General features: G+C 47.9%; 1 protein-coding gene across 1 annotated transcript in view; it reads left to right on the forward strand.

Annotated features, from left to right (window-relative positions):
• The first annotated feature begins 4,666 nt into the window (after positions 1-4,666).
• The window catches only part of LOC149352401 (uncharacterized), a 71,799-nt gene continuing 49,350 nt past the window's right edge, over positions 4,667-27,115 (forward strand). The window contains exon 1 of the mRNA XM_089577156.1: positions 4,667-4,800. The gene's annotated coding sequence lies outside the window, so the exon portion shown is untranslated. The remainder of the gene's footprint in view (positions 4,801-27,115) is intronic.

Here is a 27,115-nt window from a genome sequence, read left to right on the forward strand (position 1 = left end):
TTAGCAGCCCATATCCGCAAGCAACAATTAGCAAACACTATCTGCCTCGGCACGTAAATCCAAAGGCTTAGGAATTTTCATGTTTGCTTGTTCGGATCCATGGCACACGAGCACGGGCGCAATATGAATTACCATGTGTTTAGAAAAACAATAGAACCCGGTACTGGTTTATACATATACAGCTTCTTCTGCTATTGCATCGCCGTAATCTGACTAGATATTTTGAACAGAACTACGCCTTAAGTACTGCACGTGAAAGATTGAATACCTAAGGAGTAGTTCTGTTCAAATTTTTGCTGCATGCAGAACTGTTAGAGCGATACGATACAGCGATTAAAAGATACCTCAGCGGACTAGGGAATACGTACATGGAGCGGCCCATTCAATCAGTCAAAACATGAACGTCGGGATTTATAATGAGGAATCCATATACAAGACATTTGCAAGCGATTGTTTTCATAAAGTTAACTCCACTGATTTTGTCCACCAGCCCAAAAAATGTCGCGGATGCTGACGTAACACTCATCCAGCTATAATAATTACTTTTTAGCCTCCTTTAAATGAGCCCACCAGCGGCGGGTCAAGTCAGGGTCAGTCCAACTCGACGTCAGTCCAACTCGACGGCTGTCTGTTTACACGAATTCGGTTCGAACGAGTCAACTCTCGCGGCCCGCCCTGCGAGGCGCGACCGCATGAGTAGTACACAGGCTCCAGCGTCTGTTCCAGCGGCCCATTTCCTGAAATCGTGCTCAGCCCTCCTCCTCCTTTTCTCTTGGCAGTGCTCTTTTGACCATGCATCAGCTAACTCCCCTCTTCCACCTAAAGAAGAAATCACCTCGAGGCCCCCTGAAAACAATTTCTGGCAGCGTGCTGCAGGGGAGCATATGTACTACATTACGCATAGTGTATGAGAGTGGCTGTATTTTATTTTGTTTGTTTCAAAACTGAGGAGAATGATTTAATTAGTCGCCTGTGCTATATGCATGCCACACTAGAGATGCATCTATAAAGCTGCGCTTCAAAACTCTTACGGGTCTAGAAAGTTTGAAATGTACAGACTTGCTTGGGCACGTATAAGCCACATTTTTCCCCGCTATAAACTGAATCTAACGGACAGCCGTCGGCACTTACACCTTACGCATAACATAAGGACTTTTACTGTCTTTTTCCACGCAGCTCTGACTACAATAAAAAATTGGCGCTTCATTGTCTTGCTAACACAGCAAAACTCTCAGTACGCCGTTTTGGTCTGTGATTTCAGTAGCTACGTGCACAACTCTTGCAAGTTATAGAGTAAAGCAGCTCGCTACGGAATATTTGCTGGAATCAGAGGCATTTCACACCACCTGCTAAGCGCTTTAGACAGTATTGTTAAGAGGAAAGAAACATGCGTGTGATTTTGTTGCAGTGTCCCATGTGGCCAGATATGCAGTCATCATCAGTTACGAAAACGTTTCACTTGATGCTACAGTGCAAGCATAAAGGGTAGTCATAGAAGAACTTGTTGTTGGGCTAGTTTGTAGTTATTCATAATTAAATTCAAAGGCGCCAAACCATACGCACACACACACACAGGAAAAGAAAGAAAGACGAGACAGAGCGCCACTCACAACTGATTTAATGTGCAGAAAGACACGTACATATATGTCACTGTCGGCGCATGCGCAAGGAAGACATTCAGCTTCGTGCGGATAAGCAACGATCAAAAAACGCTTTTTCAGCCTTATACAGGTTTATCGACGTTTCGCTGACGCACAAGTTGCCCCTCTTTTCGATATGGAATGCTTCTATCAGTTCTCTGGCTTTTGTCACACTACTCTGCCAAAATCCGCACATCAGAAAAGCATGGTTCACAAGTGCGCGAAGGGCAGGTTCTGATGTGCATGGGTAAATGGGGGCCATCTTTATTCTGTTCTACATTTCTTTGGTGTTCTCTGACCCGCTCATTGACACATCTCCCGGTTTGTCCGATGTAGGAACTGCCGCAGGAGAGGGGAACTTCGTACACAACCCCTACCGCACATTTCGTGAACGGTCGCCCATGCCTGGTACCGCAGCCACTTTCTTTTACTTTTTCTTTTCTTTTGGCTATTCGAGAGCAAAGGCTTCCGAGCTTTTTGGGGGGCGGTAAAAACGAGTGGCACCCCATGCCTACTCGCAACCTTCTTCAGGTTGTGGGCCAACTTGTGCACATACGGCACAGCCACCGGTCTCACCTCTTCTCGAGGGACCTCCTCCCCTACTCCTACTACCTTCTTCTTCAACTTCCGTAGGAGGCTTTCGGCAACCTGTGTCACGACCGAACCAGGGAACCCGGCTGAAGCCAGCCTAACCAATTGATTATCAAAACTCTGTCGCATCTTGTGAACACATGACTTCCCTAGAGCAGACTCAAGGCAAAGTGAAGCAATTCCTCTTTTAACTAGTTTTGAATGCGAAGAGTCGAATGGCAGAAGCCCCTTTTTTGCACGTGGAGCATATGCCCAACACAACTGATCCATACAGAACTCAATGTTTAAATCTAAAAACTGTAAAAGATTGTTTTCAGGCAGTTCATAAGTAAAATCCAAGCCTTTTCCATGTTGTCTAAAAAGGGATAAAACACTGTTTACTGTACCAGCGAAGTTAGAGCTGCCGTCCTTAGTTAAAACAATCAAGAAATCGTCAATGTATATAAAAACTTTAAAAACATGGTTAGTTGGCAAAACCTGCAGAAGCTTTTCGTCAATTTGTGAGTGAAAAATGTTGCATAAAACCGGGGCGACACACGAACCAATGCAGATACCGGCCTTCTGCAGAAAGAAGTCTTGGTCAAAAGAAATAAAAGTAGACTCTAAATAAAACTTTAACATACTTAAAAAATTATCAGTAGAAATACCGGCTGAGTTTTGAAAGGAAACAGGATCATTTCTTTCAATACAGTCCCGAACAGAAGTAAATAGGGCATCATGGGGCACGGAATAAAATAAATCAACAACATCGACTGAAAAGGCACGCCCAATCCCAGTCTGAGATTTCAGGAAATCATAAACATCTTCAGAATTCTTGGTAAAAAACGGGTGATTGTTGATTGGTAAAAATTGGGTGATTGGTAAAAAACGGGTGATATGCTGATTGTTAGTTACTATGGTCCTGAAGTAGGATGAAGGCCTGCTTCGCAAGGTGGTTTCATATCAGCGGAAAGGTGTTGATGACGCAATGCTATTTGGCGACTTGTTCCAGAAAACTTTTTCCAGAATTTGTCGCCAGAAAAGAAAATAAAAATGGTCCGTACTTTGTTTTTACTTTTGCTGCATTGAAAATTTTGGTAGATGTTCGCATTAAGTACTTGCTGGTGCTGTTTGTTATTATTACTGAATGACAAGCGATGGCATTGTGAGTCAGCTGATGAAGTATTATCAGTACATGGTATTCAATACAGATGTTCAAAGGTAGTATATTAAGTAATTGATAAGCGAATTTCACTCATCCTGGCATGTTAATGAAGATTGTCCTTAGAGCCGTGTTTTGAGCGACTTCTATAAGGAGAAGAGTACGGCGACATGTTAAACCGTAAACCCGTATTGCATGGATGAATGAAGCTATAATAGACGGTAAGAAGGGTTTTGATGGGTAACGGGCAGCGTATATTGTAAATGAGTGCAATTTTTTTGCTGGGCATTTAAAGTTATTGCTTGAACCTGCTTGTGATACTGAAGTTTGCAAGGTATACTTTGTGCGGTAGCCTGTGATCCTAGTGGTTATTTCTTCATTTGCTCTCGCCACCAATTGCTACAGAAAAATATGACAAGCACTGTTTCAGAGTGCCTCATGTGGTTGCCAGTGTATCTCTTATTGTGACGAAAGCTGTGTTGGAAGCGATTTTACTCGAAACGACGGCATATCAGAAGTGAGGGTAGCCGCCTAACAACTTAGATTCACGCCCCGAAACTGTCGGTCTAGTATTGTTGACCAAATACCCTCTTTACCTCACTATATGCTGCACACACCGCGGTTCTGACCATGGTCAGCAAGCTCAACACTGCTCTATATTTGACCTCGAAAGTGAATTCACCGAACATAAACACCGCTACAAAGCTCCAGAGGAGACGTTGCACGAAACATGCTAGTTTGCGCACGTGAATTCGACCTGCGGGACGATTCTGCACCTTGCTGAGAGCCAGTAACAGGCAACCGATTGAAAACGCACCTCTCGACAACCACACAGTAAGGAGAGGATACAAAGCACCATTCCTGCGCGTGGCTGTCTTGAGCGGCCCGACGGGGAAGAAGCCCCAGTGGTGACGACACCCGGACATTCTGCGAGCACGCTCTCGCGCTGTGCGGTGCGACGGCTGGCGCGCGTGTGCGCAGCCGGCCGGCAATATGCAAAGGCCTCCTCCGCATGCCTGCTCCAGAAACGGCGATCACCTGGGCATCTTGCTTTCCAAAAGCTCGCGCCCTCTCTGGCCCAAAAGTGGCTCCGGAGGTCCGGAACGAGAACTGGCGGGCCCCCCTCGCCCCACGAGCCTCCGCCGGCGGGCGCCTCTCGCCCGCCGGCCGTTTTATACCGGTCCTTCTCGCGGTTGCTCGCCTCCCCTCGGCGGCGGCGGCGCATCGGCGCAAAGTGGAACGGCTCCCCTTGTCGGACAACGGCTTCGGCGGCACACTGGGCGACCAGCGAAGCGCGCACTCTGCTCCGCGCCGGCCGCCTGCAGCTGCACGCCGAGCGGCGAAGAGGAGGCTCGCCTGCCCTGTCACCGCCGCGGGTCCCGTAGAACCCACTGTGGATTACGACACTGCCCGGACCCCGTTCCGAAGGTGAGCTGTGGACGCGCGCCTCCTGCCGACGGCGTTGTGAGAGGCTCTCGGCCGCGACTGGCTCTGCCGACGCGTAAACAACCGAGTGCGTGGAGCGGAGAAAAACAAATAAATAAGCGCGCACGTGGCGTACAGCCCCCGATCCTGCTCCGAGCTCCCTGATGTGGGAACGTAGCCATACCGCGCGTGCTATTTGTGCGAACAATCCCTGCGTACAGTCATGCGTGTCGCTTCAGTGCACAGCGGGCACTTTGGACTGTGGATACCGCACAATCCAGGGTGCTGGCACTGCACTGAGTTTTGGCAACCGCGCGTGCAGCGATACCAACTGTGCGATGTGCCTTTTACGCGCTATCAAAGTGGATATATAGACTTTACCGTGCGTTTTCCTTTCCGTGGAAGTGCTAGTCTATATGCGACATTATTTGCAACAGACAGTTCAGTGTGACGTTCTGCAGCAGGCTAATTACGTCAGTCTAGGCTTATCAGCACACATCTCATGTCACTGCCACATGCACCGCACTACCGCGCTCACAAAACGAAAATATAGCCTGCAACCTACAATCTCTTCATCGGCCCCGTTTCGCTAGTACGTCGAAAGTTTGTCTCTAAGCACGTAAAATCTCACTATGAGCCAGCATTGAACCATGTGGGATTTAGCTTAGAATCATTTCCTCTCGCAGAGCATGCCTTCTGTGCCACCACTACCTTCCTTTTTAGAGAACCTGAGGCTCTCCTAGCCGAGGTTAATCGGGCCACGTGCACGCGGATACCATGCCGGGAACGCACGGGTCGACACTTTAACTGCTACACTAGTTTTCTAAACCGGTATGCCGGCGATGCTACCTGGTAAAAACTGGTAAAGATAACTGGCCATTGCGTATTTTGTTTTCGGGCGATCGGACCAAACAACGCATCAGTGTAGCTTCCTGATGACGAACAGCGCCGCCTGCTGATATTTCCCACTCCCCCAGAAACATCGCACAACTCGCGGAAGCACTGTTCTTCGTTCTTTTGGCCGTCATATATCAGGCGGTCACGCTCACGGTTGAGCAACGGCACACCATACCAGGCGCTCTATTCCGCACAGATTCTTCCCTTGGAGGCCTTGCTCTGCGTGTTCGACCGCCCATGACCGTGACTGATTCCGATGCGATGTGTTTGCGTTGCGTGCGGATGCGGCACCTTTGGCGATCGAATGGAACCGCGAAAGGCATTAGTGAGGAATCTTGCCCCGGGACAAGCGCCAGGCGACAGTGGCGACTGAAGCTGGCCGAAATGGGCTTGGCTGCTATTTAGGGGGCGCCATGGAAACAACCTAGTTCATCGTCTCCTATTTTACGGCTCATCATTGAAACTCCACGACCGCCGGATGGACCTCTTGCAGAGCCGTCGTTTTGTTGCTGTCGTTTTTCGTGCAGCAGGCAGCCATGGTGGGAGTAGTGCCGGGGGTGACTTAGTACTCGAAATTGCGTTTCATTAGCTCCACATTTTCAAGCTTCTGCGCGGGAGTGGGAAGAACGGCACGCATGAAGTGTGCACTTTGATACCGTGATGCGGCCAAGTTTTCACATTAAAGCAGCGGAGGTTTGCAATAAGCTGCGCTTCAAAACGGGCAGCCAGCTTCCTCGAGCGTGTTCAGCTATTTGCCGGCAGACACTTCCAGCTTCGAAGCAGTGACCCTATATGGACCTGACGCACGTGATCACAACTGTGTGAGTAAAAATTTGATCTTCCGTTCTTTGGTCCACAAGCCCGTGGCTAAGGACGTTTACGCGCGGTCACGGTGCTGAACAGCACTTCGTCTGTGCATGGTTCGTATATATCAGACATAAGTGTGCGAGTCGACCGAAACATAACTCGCTTGTAACAATTTGTACGTACCCCAAGTTCATTTACGATGTATTTCATGTCGAAACGCCCATTGAAAAGCAGCAACGTGAGCTTTGAGCCTACGCTTTGAGAGTCGTTCCGCTCCTCCGCGTACCTTTTTTCTGTTATGGGAGCCTGTCAGGTGTGTAGTCGGGAACGGTAGTTTATAACGCGTTAAACTTAGGCACGGCTATCTGGAGGTCCTGCCAGGAGTTTTTCTTTGCTCTGTTATTAACCATGTTCCGTACATGCTCACATCGCAAGCAGTGATCAGAAATGAGACTCGACCAGGTATGTTTACATCTTCGCTCGTGTTTATGGAGATGCGAACTTCGCCAAAACTCACGCTGATCATCAAAGGATCTCTTCACTGCTATGTCGCAAAGAAACTGAAACAAAAGCTTCCAGTCCATAGGAATGTAGGCGTCCATTAATAATAATAATAATAATAATAATAATAATAATAATAATAATAATAATAATAATAATAATAATAATAATAATAATAATAATAATAAAAAATAGGTTATTTTCCTCCTTAATGTTTCTGATAGATTCAGCGCCCGCTCAGGCACGATGTGGGCATGGGAAGTCAGGCACGCAGATCAGAGCAGCGGCATACAGGATCAAACTTCAAAGATGGGGGACACATCCACTCAAAAATTTACACAAAGGGTAGAAAAGTGAGGAAATGCAGTATCAATAACTGTGTGCACATTATCAATCGGCGTCTAGAGAAGTAAGTGGTAGAGAATAGAAGACAAATAATTGTGTTTGCAGCACAGTGGCAGACATTTGCAATAATTGTCCAAAACGCTCACAGAGGAAGTATGTGAAGTCTGTAAAAAATGGTGCTATGCAAGAAAAGTTAAGGCAATAATGCACGCATGTGGCACCGCGCACAGTTTGAGATAACAATCGGCTGACAATTCAGTGCACAAGAAAGGCACCAGCGCGAACCGTTTTTTTCCTTCGCTTTCTTTAAGCTCTTTATATTGATTAGTTTGTTCCGTACGAAATTAAACACATATGCAGTTGGCCCTTGGTGATACCTTCTTAATTTGTGCAAATTCGCGGTATGAGTCGTTTTTCTGTCTTTTTTACTGGCGTTTTGTACTTGATGCTGCAGCGCCTTCAATAGAGGACAACTTTACAATGCATCCGATGTGCATTTAATACGTGCATTTCCATACAATATTTCTCCCGTTTTCGTAATCAATCTCCTTAAAATGTTTGCAGCGATTCTGCGAAGAAGTGTGTTGGTCCTTCCTCGCCTGATGAGCCAACAACTGTCCCATATTGTCACATCGTAGCAGAGGATGCATCCGCCGAGCGATTCATATATTTATTATCTTCTTTGAACATAGCACCGTCACGCAGCCAATAAGTGTGTATACATTTCGGCAACTTTCCAGAAATTTGGGGAATGCACTCGCCTCCATTAAAAATTCGTACAAACCGAGATATTTTTATACGAGCTGTATCCTAAGAGAGAGTACTGAAATTTGGTTTGGTTTATCGGGTTTAACGTCCCAAAGCGACTAAGGCTATGAGAGACGCCGTAGTGGAGGGCTCCGGAAATTTCGACCACCTGGGGTTCTTTAACGTGCACTGACATCGCACAGTACACGGGCCTCTAGAATTTCTCCTCCAAAGAAATTCAACCGCCGCGGCCAGGATCGAACCCGCGTCTTTCGGGTCAGCAGCCGAGCACCATAACCACTGAGCCACCGCGGCGGCCGAGTACTGAAATCTTTCCAAGCAATTAAATGTACTGTGAAAAGCAAGAATGGTGTTTGCCGCGCGCGGCGGCGGGAAAAGGCTGCTCTTGCAATGTCTTTCATCGCTTTCGCTGAGCAGGAGAGCCACGGATTGAAACGAGCCAGCTATCATGCCTGCTACATATAGATAGAAACTGTCGCTTCGTCGGCTGTCTTCACAACAGGCGCTCCCCGAAAGTAGCCTGTTAGTGAAGACTAACAAAAATTTGGGAGGTATACAGCACTCTTGCTCCCGACAGAACGTATGCTTGCGACGCAGTCATAGTCCCTTGTGGTGATTTCTAACTTTCATCCGTTTAGTTTTATTAGCACTTACGAATGGGTAGCTAGAGGCTACACAACTTAGAGGATTACGTATCTCCGCTTGAAAAATATTGCAGCATTTGTTTTGTAGCCTGTTTTCCCACCAAGATATAACAAAAATTGGACGACGCTTAACATACTGTTAAGAGTACAATGCAACAGCATCGTATCGAACACTAAACATCTTGATATGTTTTTAATCATTTGACTATACAACTTATAGAAAACTAGTTTGATGGATCGGCTCTGTAAATCAGTCGTTTCGATGAAATCTCATTTCCGCTAAATGAGTGTTCATCTAGGATCGGAGGAAGTATATGAACAGACCGACTTTAAATTGGAGTGGCGCTCCCTTTTGGTGGCGTGCTCAGCCTTACCTCCCGTCTAGGGCTCTACTGCGCTACATTTTTTTAGATGTCTGTTATGCTGTTTCCAAATATCTTTGTAAATAGTTCATGTGAATGGAACATAATTTCAGTGTAATAAATACGATGTTTAAAAAACTAAAAGCTACTCAGTAGTGTAAAATTAGCGTGCCCGGCTCGCGACCCAAAGGACCAAAGTTCGATTCCGCTTGGCCGCATTTTTTTTTTGTTAAAGAAGATCTCAATAAAGTTGCGATATGTCTGGGATGTTAAAGGACACCGCTTTACGAATATCATCCAGCGATAATTTTATTTTAATGCGTTTCGTACAATCGGAGTTACCTGCAGTCAAAATTAGAATTTCAGCGTATTCGCGCTTTTCCTCTCCTCTCGCCCCCTTTTTCACGCGCAAAGGTCGGCGCTCCTCCTTCGACCTCGCACACTCGGCCCCCCGCTTCCCCCCCTCTAGGCACCGTACCATTGCCAGCTGCCGAAGCGCGCGGGAATTCCCCAGAAAGAGGGGGGGGGGGGGGGGGGAGCTTCTTGATCCACCGGAGCAAAGCGGCTGGCTGGCTGCAGCCATGGTAGCGGCATAACATCTGAAAGAATCTAACCAATAACCACTTTTAACCGGCATTCGCAGATGCGCGACATGGAGGATGGCGAGAGTTTAAAAAAGCCCGGATGACAAATATAACAGTGTAAGTAAACTTGGAAACGTCACCCTCTTCTGAAGCAAAGTGAGAGCTGTTGCTGCGCCAACTCTAACCCCATTTTTCTTTAGGCCGCCTGGATAACGTTCTTAGTAGACAGCAGGTAAACGCGGGAGTTTTTGGTTACTGCATAATTAATACGACGACTACTGTGACGCCGTTCACACCCAAATAAGCTGCCTGCGAATTCATATCCCTGGGAAACTGCGAATCGGACAACTACTGAGCACACGACTGATCGACAGAGAAGGTTCGTGAAGTGTCAAGTTTGGTAGCCCTGAGCTAGAGAAATGAGCGCGCTGTAGTGCTGTCGCAGAATTTATTTTTATCTCGATCAAATAAGAAGAGTGAACAATACGAATGCAGAAACGCGAATGAAGAAATTCAAATCAATGCTGTACTCAGTGCTTCTCAAAAAATGAGCGTGGGAAAAAAGAGACGATACAGTAATCTATCATATACCCCGTGACCGCTATTTTTACATATTTTGTATATTTTTTACCCATGTATGCAGCTCTCAACTAATGCGAATGTTCCAATTGGTTAGAAACAGTGAAAGAAACGATTTGACGAGGATCTTTTGCGCGACATGCCCAGTTTCCGAACGCTACTAGCATCTAGAAGGCGCCCAACTTAAACATTCTATTGCAAAGGCTATATTTGCAAGCAGTGCCTACAGGTGCACTATTTGTACTGAAGATATAATTGTGAGAATTTTTTTAGATACACACGCACCATTTGTGCTTCCAGACTCAGCAAGGGCTGCCAGTGGTCTGAGGTCACACGGTCACTCCTTCAACAGCGGTGGCGTGCTCGAATACTTTGTTTAAAGGTCGTGGAAATTGCTGGTGCGTTGCTCCAGCTTTTTCTATGAAACAAGCAGGAGGAACTTACTTAGTTACTATTTTGCTCAAAATGGAATTTTTCAGCTTTTTTTTATACACTGAATAGTACACAGACATCAAGCGCCTTGTTGGCTTCTCGCGGTGTTTCTGCATTTGCAGCACCTGGATACAGCGCGTACGTCATTGCAAATGCGGGCCGTCGATTGAGGGGTATTTTTCGTCGACATTTACGAAGCGACTGACGTAGAAACCTTACGCGTCTGCGGTAGAAACCTTCCGCAGATGTGCACCGCTTGCCGTGCACGTTCTCGTGTGTAACTTTTGGCTGCAATCAGCGGTAGCCGCCTTTTCTATTTTCTTTTTTGGCCCGGAGATTTGTCGGGAACAAAGAAAACATGATTATATTTGAGAATTGTGGAACAGCTACTAGGGGGCTTGACGCCTTCAAATATTGCTTTTATCACATTTGTACACCTTCCTGTTAGGGCATTTGCATGAGCGCGGTTTCATCTATGTCGGTTTCTCGTATCAACACCCGGCCGTTGTCTTCAAATTTATTATGTTCAGTCTGTTGGGTGTTTGGCGATAAAGCGTGCAAAAGGCCTCCATTTAGGTGGGCGTGGTGGTGCTAAATATGCATCATTTTCCACTGCTGCATAGGTGTCACAACTGGTACTGACAACGTTTTTTTTTTACTTTAAGTGTTTTGGTGGCCTGGAACCAAAGGGAGGAAAGTGTCGAAGGCATGATAGGTATGAACAAAAAAAAACTAATATTTGTCTTGAATTGAGGTTATAGTGCCCTGAATGATGCCTGCGGTTAAGAAGCATGCCTCTTTACAAACATAAGGCGTCAGTCACGGCGGTTGCCCTGGGTCACTAAGCAATGCACAAAACTTTTATCTTCCTAGGAAGCGCCTTGTTGCAGAATTCATATTTAATAGACGAAAATAATTTTCGAGAAATGCGGGTGTAGCACGTGAAATTTTTATCTGTCAACCAATAAGTTCCCGTGAACTCACCCTCTCGGCAGCCTGTTCAATTCGAGAATTTTTAAGTTTAGCCTCAATAATGAAATTCTGCATAGCATACTAAAATAAACTGATTTGCTGAGTGAGAAGCCCACCAATCTATTACGAGCACTTACAAATAACATTTATTATTAGGTAGGATATTTATTTATTTATTTATTTATTTATTTATTTATTTATTTATTTATTTATTTATTTATTTGAACATACTGCCAGCCTCACATTTGAGGCCGTCGCAGGAGAGGGACATCATATACACTAAAATAACACAGTTCAAGTAAGTGTAAACACAAAGCGGTCGTAGTCCAACAAGGCAATATGCATTATACAAAAGCTATACACTGCCCAAAAGTGACAGCTAGCATCGCCTCTAATTTTCTGGAGCAGAAGTACAATACGAGACACAGGTCCCCGACCACAGTGTCTAAAGGCAGGTCGGAAACGCACCGATATGGCGGGCGTCTAATTGATTCGAACTTCATATGTAAATGCGCCACGAAGCAGCAAAACACTATTTTGAACACTTTTTATGCAATGAGACTGATTTATTTAAGTCGCTTAAAATGTCTAGCCACGCTTTCGCATTGCACTATATTATAGAAACGTGCGACGCCATGTCTTCCACTGATTTGGACTCATTTCATGAGCGTTACATGTTTCCCGGCGGTACGCGAACATTTAATACCAGTTTAAGCACTTAGCATAAGTAATAATGTTCAGGAGAAGTTAACGAAGAGTGTTGAAAAGTACAGACACGTAGCGGTCACTGACAAAAAATAAAAAAAATTCCATTGCGAACCAAAAACAGAAAAGCAGTCTTGACAGAGAGGAGAACTTGCCGATTTATGCGGAAGTGATCTTGCGTAATCAAGCAGCCGCGAGCTACGACGTCTGTTCTATGTTTCACTGAGGCGGCGTTTCGCGTGCGACTTGAAGTTTGAACGCCACTGCAGTAGCAACTGCACGAACAGATTAAGGCACCCCTACTAGGCATATCAAGTCCGCATTAAAATCACTACCCCAAGTTGAGGATTTTAGGTAATGAAGTGGAAAGTGCTTGTACCTTTTCCATTTTCGGCAGTACATTTCAGATACGTGGTTACGGCTCGTCACCTGCCTATTTTTTGTAGCAGTGAGCGTCCCTGAGCCAAAGGGCATAAAAGTCAAAACCTTGCGCGCCACTGCGTCAGAGGAGCTTCACTCTGGGGCAGCGTCCGTCTGAGGAGGCGCCCGCTCACGACCGCAACTCATCAGTCCGTCAAAGGGCACGCCCGCCAGCCACCGCTGCTCCGCGTGTCGACATATTCCCTGCCAGCAATCCCTCAACCAGTGCCGCTGTAGGAACAATGACGTCTTCTTTTTCACGGTGCGTCAACTCGCTGGGGCTGCCAATTTGCAGAGCGCTGCCGCCGCTCTTCCGATGGGTTGCAGAGGTCACCCCGTCGACGCCCGTGCATGCTTGCGTGCGCCCCGGGGCGAGGGGGCGGCAGAGCAAACAGGAGCCCGCAAACGCCACCGCTCTTAACCTTCACGCCTCCCTGACAGACAGGCCAGTCGGCTGGCCGGCGCATTTCCTGCTGAGAGGGGCCGCCGCCGATGGGCGAGCGATGCTGCTTCGCGTAAGCGGGGAAGGGAGCGATGACAGAGGTAAGACACGCGCAGCCCGCAGGGGAAGCCCGCGACGACCCAGACGAGGCGACCGGAACGCACTGGAGCGGTTTCGGGCGGGAAACGCGGAATTAAGGCGCTTCCGTCGTGCATATATGCGCAAGTCGCGTGAGCATTCGCGGGCGTTCCGTCCTCGCGTCGCAGTTCGCTGGCTCGCTGCATATCTGCGCGCGCGGGGTGACCCAATTGGCAGGGCGAAGCAGCCAGTATGAGGATCCCGGCCACGCTCGTGCACCCGTTCGCTTGATACGACCTCAGAAGGCGAGTAAGAGTTGGCGCAGATTGCCTCAGTGTATGGCTCGCGCAGTTGTTGCCAAGCGCGTGAAATACTATCAGTAGCGCACGAGTCACAAGCTGTATTAGGCATCGGGTCCACGAAGTCCGTAACGACAAAGTAGCAGGTAAAGTTTTATATAGATGAGTCACGGTTTTATCCTTGTTAAGCATGAACCCACCCACTGTACAATCTTGGATGTCGACTCGGCTGGGAGAACTGCGCAAATAACGGCCGTCAAGGTGTCGCAATCAGCATACAATAAATGGCAAAACCTCTTCCCGGTTCCCACGTGGCCAGCGAAAACACAAACATGACTGCGCGAAGCTAGTGCGTACGCCAACAGGGAAGTGCCAAGCGTTTGAGAGTCTAAAGAAGTCATTCCTTCACTTTTCCTGTCTTTTCGTTCTTGGTTGACGCTTACAGCTTTTCTTTACTGCGAGAAAAGGAAAAAAAGAACTATTGTAATGTGGTGGGAGCTAGATTTCTTTTTTTATTGTTCAGGGACGATGCCAGTGTATCCGTAGAGGGGTGGCGCGGAGCGCAGGAGTTGGGGGAGGACAATTTAGGGCATGTATGATGCCTTTGTGGCAGCCATCCTGTATATTACTATAGACTACGGAAACAAAAGAAAAAAAAAGGAGGAGAAGGCACATTTCTGGAAGCGGTGGTTGTTAATGAAACGCTGATCTTTTTTAGCATTTTTTGAGACTACTATCTCATATAGCACTACGAAAAGAAGGCAAAAATAATAAGAAAAACAAATTGACAAAAAGCACAAAAGTGTAAAGAAGCAAAGGCAGAAAAAACAACCGAGCAAACTGAAATGCCCTCGATCAAGCGAAATGACGAAAGGTGAAGCACAAGCAAGTGCGTGCGCGTACGCCATTGTTTGGGACCCTCCTCGGGCACGGCTTCCTGCGTGGCAAGAGTATGGATGGTGGGTGCTGTAATGCGCGGCACAGTGTTGAACAGCGGCAATTTTTTATTTTAATGGGGGTGTATAGTACTAGAGCAAGGGCATGTAATGAGGCAGCGCAGTTCTTTCCTTGGCTGGTGGCAGAACGGTTCCCTTTAGCCACGGCCGCGTCGCTGATAAACTTTGTCGGGAACGTGCACGGTGCAAGCCCGTAGGCACACTGCCCATTCTGCGTCGCGCTCTTTCAGACGTTTCCTGCCAGCGAATTCCACGCACTGTGCGCCGAGCATCAACGCGAGAACAAAGAACCAGTGACCCGTTGTTGAGAGGTATTAGGAGGCATTTAGCTCTAAGCTGTGGTCTGGTGTCGAGCGCAGAGAAACGACGCCTCCAGTGACAAAAAAAAAAAAAACACATACGAGGGAGAAATAGTCATCTATGCTGCCCCATGCAAGACCTTCTGGAGCAACGCGCGTCGGAAAGCAAAGGGATCATTGCTGCGTGCAGGGCACGCTCAAATGATGCGAGACGGTTCCTACGCAGAAGTCAGTGTAATGCGGAAATGAAAAGCGCGTTAAAACACAGACATCGAACCTGGGCACGCGTAGTTGTAGGACAAGGAAGTAAACACGCCAGTGTGTTCTAATAGTTTGCTGCAGGTGCAGAAAGCTCCACAACAGGAGAAAAAAAAAAACAATACGGAACCAGCTCGTAAAAAAGTGAACACGTGCACGCGCTTTCCTATCATCTGTTTTTATTTTTTCTGCGCTACCTTTACTTGTTTTAAGATATTGAACCGGATTGAGCGCTATTGGTATGGATTCTTTGCTACGAGGCAGCGCGCAGAGACGATGGACAAGAAAAGACACACAGCAAGGCGCTAACTATCAACTGAATTTTACTGGGAAAAAACATCCCACGTGATGTGCAACCGCTTGACGTGCAGAACAGCGATATTTAAGAGATTTTTTTTTTTTCGAATAAAATTCAGTTGTTAGTTAGCGCCTTGCCGTGTGTCTTTTCTTGTCCGTCGTCTCTGCGCGCTGCCTCGTAGCAATGAATTTCTACCAACTAGCCCAAGTAGCCGTTCTAACACTATTGGTACGGAGTTTTTAGGTATTCTGAAGTAGCCAGAGATGGCTAAGTGAACGGGTATTAGTCCATGCCATAATATGAGCATCTTTAGAGCTCAGACGCGCGAGTGTATGCTCAAGACCAGCTGGCAGTGAAAAGTGGGTTAATGTAGAGGGACAACGCGAGGCACACGAAGAGAGGAGAGACTGGCACTGTTTATAACCTTAGGTAGGCAATGCAAAGGCATAAATGTTGACGTTACAAGGCACGAATGAGGCGGAACAAAATAGCAAAAGTAATAAATGCACCCAATATAAAGTGTATCAAATAATAAACCGAAGGCAGACAGGAAGAAATTGACGCGCATGCTTACGAGAAGCGGAAATCATATTTTTTGAGGAAATACTACAGCGTGGGTCCAACGGTGAAGCGCACACCTTCAAGTTACGGTCTTGAGCAGGGAGTTAATGCTGATGACGATGACCTTATTTCATTTTCGCAAGCGCAGCTTGGACAAGGAGCGTCACGGGTAGCGTCTATTTGCCTCCGCTAGCTGAGGTTAAATACTCACTTTCTCGTGCATTTCACACTCCGAAGAAGCTAAGCAGCACGCCAAGCGAAAGTCTGTACCTGCCGGCAGTGGGTATCGAGCCCCGCATCTCCCGCGTATGAAGTGGTTGCTCGAACCGCTAGACCATCGCTGTGGTGACCAACGGAAATAGCACGGCGCTCTTCTGGGGAAAAAGGTAACTTGCTCACTGAGTGATTGGTCATTACGTAATTCACTTATTTATTTATTTATTTTTGTTAGTTCTTTACATTGATGTGCATAGTTTAATGCATATTTTAGAAAGAGCCAAGTATTCCAAGAGACAACTTTGCGCAAGACGCACCACTAGAGCCTCTAATGAAAGCCGAGGGAAATCTTTTAGTGAAGCATACATTTCCGGAAATATGCGATCAGGTGACATAATCTCTCCATTACTGTTCACTGCGTGTTTACTAGAGGCATTCGGAAGTTTGGACATAGAAGAGCTGGTGGTAAAGGTAAGTGGAGAATAACTTAGTGATTTTCGATTTAAGTGACGTTAAACGACAATAAACCAAACTAAACCGATTTGTTGATGGCACTGTCTTAATAAGAAATAGGGGGTTGGGTCTTGCGATCATGATTCAGGATCGAAGCGCTGAAGACGAACAGTGAGACTTAAAAGTAATATGAAAAAAAAAAAACTAGAGGAATGTTCAGCTGTATGGGAAGGGAACAACAGTTCACTGCAGGAAGCGAGGTATTGGAAGTGGCAATTGAATACATGACGGAATCGGAGAACAATTGATAGGCCTTAGCCGTACACACTGGATGTAACAAGCACCTGCTGTTGTTGATGATGACAATTGCAAAACGAGGCATTTCTTATGAAGACCATATTTAGCCTGCATGGCCAATGCCGAAACCTTGAAGCTGGTTAGAGTTTCTACGAATTATAGATTTCCCACGTATGCCGGCTGTCACGTCGCAGGTCTGCCGCCGCTTGCACGTACAGGCTCAATCGTACACATATATGCGCCCACCTCTTTGATGGCGGGGTTCACACTCGCACGCGACCAGGCCTTCCGCTTCCTGCGCTCACGCGACGGAGAGCAGTCGGCGCGGCGACCAGTTGGCGCACCGCATGAGCTCGCGCAAACGGCGGTCGCACGCACGGATTCGCGTGCGAGCCAGAAGCGCTTCGAGTGCGCGTATCGCGGCCCAGGAAGCCACTTCCGCGAGACCCCCGAGTGTGCACTTGACTCGCGAGACATTTTCACGCTTCGAGGCGTCCGGGCCGCCGTCGCTGTGGCCGAGCTTGTTAGTCACGGCGTGCCCCCGCGAGGTCTCGTCGTGGACACAGCGAGCAGCCGTAAGAGGCCACCCTTCCCCTTGGCGCGGCTCGTTTACTCGCTCCGTCTTCGTCGGAGCCTCTGTCCCCTTTCGGGCCGCCGTCAGGCTTCCTTCCCGCCCGGCGACATTTTTGTTACCGTTTGTTCGTCGCCGTTTCCACGCACCGATGCCTACCTGGAGCCCCTTTCGAAAGCGACCGAGTGGAATGAAGCCGTTGTCGCTTTAAATGTGCCGCTTACCGGGCAAAGCGCGTTCGATCCTTCACGCTGAAATGGTTTTCCGTCGGAGAGCAAAGTTCGACAAAGTGGTAGGTCAGGTACATAGAAAGCCGGGGAGGGCAAAAATAATGAAAAATTGAACAGTGGCTAGCAGTTTCATAAGCGTAAAAGAGGATGTCAATGGCCGCAGGAAACTGCAGTGACGCCGTGCGTGTGTCGGGGGTGATGGTTGAATACACCAGCGCATCGAGTTGCATATAATTTTGTGAAATAATTTACGCGGCGCACTATACCTGTCCGCGGAATGTTGACAGCAAAACATAGAAAACAGTATCATCTGCACTGACTCCCTGAGTGTAATCACAACACTGCACTCCAGAAACTAGGTTCGACCCATAATAGAAGACATAATACATAATGTAACCAAAGTAGAATAGAGTTAATAGGTAAATGATCATATATGCGGAATTGGTAATTCTCGACTTTATATTCATCGATCACTGGGAGTCCTGATACCACTCTTGGCACAGTGGCGCAGCGGTTAAGCGATGCGCCATTGCTGTGCGATGGCAGGTGCTACCGCCGGAGGGGCTTGTGACAACCAGGTTGCTCTTCCCAAGCAGCTTCTCGAACGACCAACAATTAATTTAACTGCCACCTGCCACGGTGGTCAGTTTGCTCACAATCCTCTGGGCAGGTTGTGATGATGCCACAAGGTCATGCGACCTAGGTGCCCACCTGTTGCCGGAGAGGACGGTTGCTCTGGCCGCTCCGACTACGAGGCTTCAAACGGTCGCCAGTGCCGCCGACGACGGACAATTTTTTCCGATATGGCTCTTCCGATTACCGCTCTTGAGCTAAAAACTGTTCATGGCAACTCAGCCAACCTTTACCACTTCAAAAAATGTTTCGCTTCTTTGTTGTCAAGAGCGCAAGAATACTTTCGAATGCATTCGGAATTCACGAAAGTTTCATATATCTGGTCTTAATGCAACTCCTAAGCTTCAAAAGTGTCGCAGTAAAAGAGGGAGCAACACTAGCGATTCGCTATTCCCAGCGTTTACTCTGTATCAGCCGTTTGATGCCCGTGCATCGCGGCAATTGCTTCCACAGCAGCAAGCACAGGCGAAAAATGGGTGAGGTACTAAACATGGTGAAATATTTGTGCCGAGTCAAATACCTCGGGAATGAACGTAAAACTTCCCTTGCAGGTCTGCACAAGGCCCTTTTCTGCATGCGCTAAGTGCTCTACGTGCCAAGGTAGGGTCATACAGTTGGGTATACCAATGTCTAAGCTAGTGGCGCAGCGATCTAAGCAATGTATGTAAAAATAACTTTAAGACGAATTGCACAAGTGCCACGCATTCGTGACCAGCAGACTAAGTAGCAATTACATTCGAAAACATCAGCGGGCATCGTGTTGTCATTAAATACTACAGCATTTTAACACCCTGTACCCTACGAAAATGCGCACCGTTGTCAGCACTCGCTACCAGCGGGTGTGTGCTGGCGGCGCAGTTTAGTAAAGAATCTTCGTCAATGATTGCGTAAAACACGATCCCGAACTGATGGAGAGCGATAGTGCAGGCCGGTGATGTGTACCTGGGCACGTATGGATGTGCATATCGTATGGTTGTGCAACTTTCGGGGCATAGAATCACTGCCATCTCGAGAAATATTGCTATTCACAGATGCAAGCTATTCGCGCGTCCCTCGCCTTCTTTCTCTTTCGACATGGTACTCCAAGCCACATAGTTTTCCTGGAACCGTACAGGGAAGAGACGCTCCAAAGGTAGAGCAATCGGAGCGCGTGTAGTAAATTTTGGTGCGCAGGGTTTTAGGGAAACCTTTAATCGACTACTGCGTCCATGCTGCATGGGAACAACCATAAAAGAAACGCCGGAAATTAAGCTAAAATGCTAATGAGATTTTTGTCAGATGGCGCAGTTCATGAGCGAGAGGACTGTCGCTTGTGCTTCTTAGTTTCCCTGAGCAGTTGCGAGACGAACTCGCCTGGTGTGCCTTTTGCGTTTTTCTTTCCCTCTTTCCTTTTAGACCGATCTCATCAGTAATTGATTTTGATAAAACTTTGTGGTTTTCTCTAAGGTTTTGCTTTTCGCATATGCAGTACTTATACAAACTATGTAGCGCATGCCGCATGCATAATATAATTCAATGCCAAAATGCCTCCCTTAAACTAACAAAGAAAAAAATACTCTACCCGAAATCCTGAGGCATAGCAGGACGAAGGATTGGTGCTTTGCGACGGCTTCTGCCAAAAAAAAAAAGGAGAAAATAAGAGGGCTTCAATTTATTCCTGGCATGGGCTAAACAGTCAGCGTGCCGAACAAAAAGAGCGATATGCTTATTCGAGAGTCAATGAGCAGCAAGAACACCCTGTAACAGAGTAGGGAACGCAGAGCCAGGAGCACGCGGTGCCACGATTGAGTAAACAGGGATCACGGGGAACGTACCACATCACACAGACCGCAGCCGCTTCCCGCGCAGTGCTGCATAAGAAGGCAAAGCGAGAGGCGAATCTACAGCGGCCCAGGCCGCACACAAATCCGGTTTTCACGGCGAAGAGGCGCGTAAAAATGAGACCGTGCCGCATTCACTGCACACGCTTTGGAGGTCGAGGCGTGTACGCGCGGGGTCAGCTCATTCCCTGTGAACCGCCGCCGCACGTGATGTCGCTCTCGGTGCACGAGGTCCCTTCTGCACCGCGTTGGGCGGCAACGAACGCTCCAAGCAGCTCAGCCAAGGAGAGTGCAGACATGCAAAGCGAGTGTGCGTGGATTTGCGCGCCCACAAGGTTTCCTCAAGCCCGCGTAGCACGCGTAACCGCTGCCGACAGGTAGCCGCCGCTTTTCAACCGCTCCATCCAAGGGCGTCGTCCCGCCAATTGCAACGCTAGATGCAGACGGGACGCGTCAAGATGCGTAACCGCGCTTGACAGCGCGCATCGCGCCCTCGTTGCTCAAAGTGCATAACAGCTTCCACTTGGTGCTTAACAGGGCCGGCGGTAAGCTACAGGGTTACGACACGCCTCAAAGAGACGAACAGAACTGCGACTGATACCATTTATTGTCGCAAGCTGACAGAACGTCTACACGTTGTGAGTATAAGCAGCAATAACGAAGAGCAGGGAGTGGAACTTGTAATCATGGTTATCCTGATTCCTATTCTTTTGACCCTCTGGTATTGGTGAGCATCGTCTTAGCTAGCCTGATCCGGCGGCTGACATTACAAGCGGTGACATTACCGTTGGTGGCAGTACCAATCGTAGAAGGGCCAAATAACGAATCGAGGAAAGAGCGGTTCCAAAGTGCGGTCACTGGTTGTGAATGTTTGCGTAACATGGGAAGGTGCTGAGACAGACTTGAAATCTCTGCGTCGAATGATATTTATTACCGACACTGTTGGAGATGTGCCAGGTGCGAGCAAGCATGTGTGTACTGTCTACATATAGCCCAGCACACGGCCAGAGCAGCGAACGGACTCAAAGACGATAGCCGCAAGCGAAAGCAAAACAAATAAAACGAGTGCGAGCCACACTGTTGCGATTAAAGCAATTAAAAGTAAGCAATTTGATAGTGGTCGTCAGTCAGCTTGCGAAGCTGGGCAATTCTTAACTCAACCTTCTCAGGTAATTTCTGAGCGTATAGCGAGAACATGTTAATACACATGCTTCTGCATTTTAAACGAAATGGCATCAACCCCAAAGAGATTCGTGCATATTTATCTGATTGACTAGAGGCGCGAACATAGGGATTGCTGCTCCATTGTTTACAGTGTGCAGTGGAAACAACCCATTTATAGATCAGCTGCTGTTGCAGGCGACGGCGCAAGACATCCTCTGAAACATTTTTCCCAGGCGGGTAGCTATATAGCTACTCAAAAAATCACTCTTCTATATAGTTAAGAAGCCATTTCCCGCCGACCGGGAGTACAGCTGTGACGAGGAGCGCACGCACTCTAAACACTTCACACTTCTTCTATGTAACGCAGTGCATATAAAACTATCGTCTGATGCAATACCCCTTCCGCAGGTAATTAAAAAGCAGGCCTTGAACCGGCCAATCGTTTCAAATCACCGTCCTACCAAGAAGAGTTTGAGGCGATGACATGTAGCCTTTTGCATCACATGAGATGTTCTCAAAGACGCGAAGACACCTTATGCCGCAAAAACTGAAGCGGCTGAGCTCAGTTTCCAACCCATAGTATTACGTGCTCGATGACGTCCCACTAATAGGGATTCCATGTCGCTGCATCTCAGCGTGACTTCATGGTTCGCTCATAATAAAGTACTGGCGTATGCGTCCCAAGCACCCAACTGGAAACGAAGCAGGCCAACAGCAGCAGTAACAAAAGTCAAAAGAACGAAGAACATTATCCCGCGGTAAGCGAGCATGAACTCCTATTCTGGCGTGGAGCCTTGCGAAGAGCCCGGCAGGAAATGCGCGCTTCGGTGCACAGCTCGGCTTCCTCCACAACGCAGTATCTGTTGCTTATTTGATAGCTTTGCTATATACTAAAGCGCCATCCGACGATCTATAAGACTAGGCTCTCGAAGTCGTCTTTGCTTTGTTTATTTATTCATTTTTGTTTATTTCGGGCGCTTAAGGCGCACGTTCCGTAGGCGTGTCTGAGCGTTTCGTGATGAAAAAGAAGTGAATGCGTCCATGTGGGTGCGTTGTCGTGGGAGTTTGACGGGCGCTATTTAGGTGCGCTGAATGAAATTCGCGCTTAAATAGAAACCTTACCACAGGTATTTGTTACCAACTCGTGTGGCTAAGCTACAGCGGGTCTTTCTTTTCTCGACAAGCAGAGCTGCGCTTGACGTACTGATGTACCCGTCTGCAACGAAAGTCTTGCTTCGCTAATACTTGATATCTGCAGCTCAATCATTAGCAGGAATTTTGGACGACGCCGAGCCAGGGCAGCTGAGACTAGCGGCTTAGAGCGCTTTAGTGGCGGACACCCGATCATTATTTTTCTTTCTTACGCCACGTATGACGTCAGCGCGCTATTTTTCAATGTTCAAAGCCACGCGCCACGTGGTGTCAGCCAAGAGAACTAGAAGCGCTTGTCCTAAGTCCCTAGTAAGGCTTTATATACTTTTGGGGACATCATGTTTTAATTCAGGTATTTTAGTAGGCATGCACGACAGACTTTCTGTATAAACGGCAGAAGCTTTCTGCATAAAAGTCTTTTAAGTGTCATCTGTTTTTTATTCAAAGTTAACAAGATAAATATCGAATGAAGAACACAGCATTCTTGGGTCAACGTTTGTGCTTGAGCTAGAAGGATATGAGAAAGTCAAGCTTCTAGGCTAAACAAATGCGTCTGCAAGGTAAATATATATAACAGCGTAACTCCTCTCGGCCTGTAGCCGCATCTGAAGCTCTGCAACGATGTCCTCAAACAAAGGTGGCCTCTAAGAGCTATCCCGCTAAGGTATTCTCCGGCCTTCACGTGCGGACATATACGCTCCAAAGCCGACCGCAATTCCAAGTATGAGACAGAAAACAATGCACCTTTGTGCATGCCTCAGTTTCTTGCAAATGCTACAGCTCTGCTGTCCTCAACTATGCAGCTACGCCTTCTTAGAACGCGTTAAAGCACTGGTAAAGAGCGTCCAAACACATCTGCGTTCACTCAGAGCTTTATCATCATTTCAGTTTCTTCCGTGCGTGCTGAAAGTGCCTTTCATTCTGCCGGCAAAGCATAATATTTTTTACTGTTAACGTGGTGAGAAGAGAACGCGGTGGCAAGTTTCGATCCGTTCCACAAAAGTTTGCATTTAGCCGACCAGGCATTGAGCCTTATTAACTTCTCTACCTTTTCCTTTCTTCTTTCCATCTCTCTCTCGCCCTGCCAGCTAACGGACATTTTTGCCATCACGGGCTACCAGGAGCGGGCACAGAAGCATCCATAACAATAACGCGTACCGAACGTTTAGAGCAGTACTGATGTATTGCTGCTCTTGCCGAGGAAGCAGTCAACATTCAGAGGACATCGTGCCTAAGAGAGAGCTCCACTGAATTTCCCTTTGCTTATTTTGCTGCCTGGGCATTAATTAGTCAAATGTTTGTGTTAAGATGTCCTTTCAGCAGCTGCCTAAATTGCGAACATTTACATGATAACCGAGCTATACTGCTAAACATTCTTGACCAACAAAAGAAACACTCGTAGGCTTTTAGCTGGCAGCGAGAGCTGCACCACATTCCACCTGCTCGCCCTCCCCGATCCCTCTCCCCATAGTGCGCCCCCACCATGCTCTGTCTGTATCACGTGGTCACTGATGACACAGTCTCCAGAGTGTCCGCTGTTATAACTTGCATGTTGCTTGCGGATGACGTCCATCTAGATAACATTCTATTTGTCATCAAGGACAAAGCGGGTTTCTTTTAAAAGTGATATGCCGATGCTGATAAACGATGAAAAAGCCCCTCTACAGATATTGTTGTAAGGTATAGATCCTTACTGGCCGTCTTCAAATTCTAAATGAACGAGGAAAAAAGCTTGAGAACTGAGAGAAGTTACACGCTTCGACTTCCGAACTTTGGTAAGGTGTTGCATGCGCAAGAGAGCGGTGCAAAAATTAAGGCGAACAAAAAAAAAAAAAGCAGCATTTCCCAGGTTTAACCACAACTTTTTATGAATCGCTACCGGAGCACAAAGAGCGACATGGTTCTGATTTCTATTATGTGCACAATATACTACGAACACCAAGAATTTTCAAGCCTCTGTTCGTAGTGTAGCGACACGAAACCGTCACACGGCTGATTTCAACTTTGGTATTAGGCGCCACTTTCTCATGCGCAAATTACAAGCGTCTTTACATGTCGGTTTCATATCTCATTATTACAATGCGAGTACTTTGAGTGTGGCCACTCTCAGGACAAACCACCCGTCGAAGGACCTGACGTAAATCCTCCACAATATACTCTGTGACGCTTGACGCATTTGCTTCATAGGCGTTGGCAGCTGCAGAACTGTTTCGCAATCCAAGTCCGCGCAGCGATTCTGCATCTACGTCTGTGGCACTGCGTGCGAGTTTTTTTGTTTTGTTTTTTTTCCGAGCGCTGCATTTGACCACGAGTGAACGGCGCTGGCTGACCTCACGTACAGTGGATGCAAGGGCACCGTGATACGCGAGCGCTCGTCGGCTGCTGTACGTGAGTCCTGCTTACCTTCCTGCTCTGTTCGAAGTTTCGGCTACCGATGAATCTTAGTACTTGGAACGTGCACTACCAGTGCGCTCGGACGGCTGGAGGAGGCAAAAGGAACGGCCCGCCGCTCTTTCTTCTCCCGGTCCGAAAGTAACGGCTTCAAACGAGACGAACGGTGGTCCAGCATACGCCCAGAGCGACAGACGACACCTTGGAAAACTTTAATGACCCCGGCTTCTCAGTCAACTCATTTTGAGATTTGGAAGGTCTGCTGCTGCCTACTCTGTGAAATGCGCAGACACAAGCAGTATGAAAAGGAACATCTTATTGGCGCGCAATGATTATTGCCTATGTATGACTGCAAAACACACCTTTGATTGCTTTTGATTTGCATGCTACGATTACACACATACACATGCGCGCACATGCGCACGCGCACACGTATATAATGTACACACACATACTATACATAGTATGTATAGTTCACCCAACTATATACATAGTTTCGTGAACAAGCAAAGTAAGAAAAAATAAATATCGACAGATCCAAGTACTTCCACGCTCAGTATGAAGCGCAACCAGACAAAGCACGAGGAAAACGGGATGGTTGCTCTTCACACTCAACATATATAGAAACTCTGACTACGACAAACTACTCATCGTTTTGGGCTGTTTTATATTTGCTTGCAGGTTCGTGCAGTGGATGTCCAATAGGCTGTCCACGACGATACGAGCAATACCGGTCAAATCAGTTTTATTTTTTACCAGCGTTGAAAAGTTCCTCAAAGCCTTAGTCACTGCTGCTTTGACCTTCCTTACTCAATTCGTCTATCTGCGTAGGTGCTTCCTTGCGTCTGAATGGCACAATGACAGCACTGGTACGCCTCTGAAGATGAGGTCTTCACCGATGGGCAGGCATTGTATAGCTTCGGCGAGCATCTACTCTCTTTCCATCACGGACGGATTTTGCGATGGGACGTCGGCGTTTCCTACAGAGTGCATGCGAAGCGTAAAAATAAGAAGAAAAGAGAAGAAAGATACCGACAGCGAGCGGCCTTCCTTTCCCCGGCGCCACCAATTTCGTGAAATGGACCACGCGTGATTCAAATATGTGCCGTTCCGCTGGCAGCGACGGCCGCGTACTCTGCCCGCGGCGATCGAAGCATGAACGTCACGCCAGGCCGAGGCACCGAGACCGTGTCCAGTTTTCCAAACAATGCCATCGTTATGCCTCGAGAGAGATCGGACGGCGCAGATACAGTTGCGCCTGAGTTCGTTAAAAAAAGCCGCGCCGCCGATTCGCGTGCCGTATTCGCACGACGAAGAAGCTGCGCGCGGGCTCTCGTCCACCAGAAACAAAGCACAGCCCGAGGCGAGGACCGCTCGGAGCGGTGGGCCATTTTCTCTCCTCCGGATAAACGGGCCGGCTTTGTTTTCGTTTTCTTCTTTTCCCTCCCTCTCTCTCGGAGAGTGCGCTGGGCAGACGCTGCGACGTCCCAGAATCACCGTTCTCCACTTCCAGCTGCCCTCTGCGTCGTCGTTGTGCGGACACGCACGGTCGCTGACGGCGCCTGTCGCTGTGCTTGGATCGCGGGAGCAGCGCGTTGGAGAGAGTGCGCGGGGCTGCGTCGTCGGCTTCGGAATCGGGAGGGGGGAGGGGCACTGTTCAAGATGACGGGCGCTTTGCGCGCTTGAATGGCATGGGGCGCTGATAGCAGCGGCAGCAGCGACCGCAGTGCTCGCCAAACGCAGCGGGTCAGTCGCGCATGGCGCTCCTGTGTGCATATATAACACTGGTCGCGCTCAGCGGATGCAGGTGAATGAGCTAGCGAAGTGCTCCACGTTACACGCAGTTGCACGTAACTTGCGTCGTCTGACACGCATCGAAGCTCGGCGGTTATTAGAAGCACCATGCCTTCTTCAATGCACCGGACGGAAGACAGGAAATTAGTTTTCCATTTGACCTGGTACGCGTCCATTAAGCTATAACATTCGTTGCACAAGTATGTCAAGCACCGGAGCACCTGCCCCGTTATGTAGTAAGCGTTCCTTCGTGGGATTGACTGCAGTTGCAAATGACATCTTCACAAAGGCAGGCACGTAAGCTGAGGACGTCGTATTTGTGACTGGCCGCGAAGTCTCTTTATCCAGAGGTCAGGAGCTCCTGGCCTGACCGCAGCGGTGGCTAGTGGT

Source organism: Amblyomma mixtum, chromosome 3, assembly GCF_055824585.1.
Source record: "Amblyomma mixtum isolate Tamu chromosome 3, ASM5582458v1, whole genome shotgun sequence".
NCBI classification, from domain to species: Eukaryota; Metazoa; Arthropoda; class Arachnida; order Ixodida; family Ixodidae; genus Amblyomma; species Amblyomma mixtum.